The sequence below is a fragment of the Phalaenopsis equestris genome, unplaced genomic scaffold (genome assembly GCF_001263595.1).
Source record: "Phalaenopsis equestris unplaced genomic scaffold, ASM126359v1 Scaffold000664, whole genome shotgun sequence".
Lineage (NCBI taxonomy): Eukaryota > Viridiplantae > Streptophyta > Magnoliopsida > Asparagales > Orchidaceae > Phalaenopsis > Phalaenopsis equestris.
Window position 1 is genome coordinate 111905 of NW_018165104.1, and position 1399 is coordinate 113303.

The window sequence follows — 1399 nt, forward strand, 5'->3', positions numbered from 1 at the left end:
AGTGTGAACGGTTCTCGGTTTAGGTAAAATGGGGAAGATGAACAGATGTCATAGATTCGCACGCGTATTAATCCAGCGGCAGAGGAGGAGTTAGACAAGGGGATGGAACATAAGGCTTAGGTTGAGTCAACATAGATGTGGATGACAACGTTGAATGGGAGTGTGCTGCTTGGGCTTTCGGTGCTACCAAGGAAGAACGTGGCGTCGCATGGATAAGTAGGAAACTAGGGTAATTTTTATTTAAATAAAGTCATAGACATTAAAAAATTATAATTTGGTGTATAAAAATCATAAAAATAAAATAAAAATTCACTAATGCTTAGTGAATAGAAGATAATATTATGGACTAAAAATTAAAATTCTTTGTCATGTATTTTATTTTTAATTAATTAAATACTCTAACATATAACCCTAAAAGTCAAAGAATAGTGATAACCCTAAAAGTCCTAATTTTCAAAGATAGTCACCTATTTTTTATGAAAATAATTATATAAATTAAAATATAAATCAGAAAAATATGGAACTTGCTTTGGTTGGTTCACTATGGTCAGAGGACCTTATGAAAAATATAAAATGAGTTTAAATAATTAGGCATATTATTTTATGTAATTAAGTCATTAAAGCTCATAAAAAATTAAGAGAATATAATATAATTCAATAAATCACCAAATTTGATCCACAATGAAGATAATGAACATATTAAGCCTCAATAAAAATTTTAAATCCATTTGAAATGTTTATCATATGAAAATTTGTTTCTCTAAGTAAATGGGATTTATGTACTAAAATAATTATAATAAATAAAATATAATTAAGAAAATTATGAAAAGTGATTTAGAGTGTTCCTTGTGACCACCGTCACTCAAGAAAATTAAAATTAATGTTAAAATAAAAAAAAATTATTTTTTAGCTAATTTTTAATTTTAAAATAATTAAAAATAATAAAAAATCACAAAAACAGAAAGTGCTCCAAGATTCACTAATTGTTCCCTTATCCCTTCGGACCATGTAAAATATTTTTTTCTAATTTTCTTAATAAATTTATGTATTTTAAATGTCAAAAAATGTATTTTACTTAATTTTGCATTAAAATAATTACAATAATTAAAATAAAAATCATAAAAAATGTAATGTTTATTTCTCTGAGTTCTCTGAACTCAGAGAACTAATGAATAATATAAAAAAATAAATTTTGAAAATAAATTATAATTTATTTAATTAATCACCAAATAAACCAATAATTATAAAAATTAAAATATAATTCAAAAATTATGAAATTTATTCCAAGTGGTCTTCTAACCTAGGTGAACCTCCAAAAATTTTCATGAAGACAGAAACATTAATTTGATTAATCAAATGAATTAACATTGAAAATCCATTGTTTGAGCTAAAGTAATTA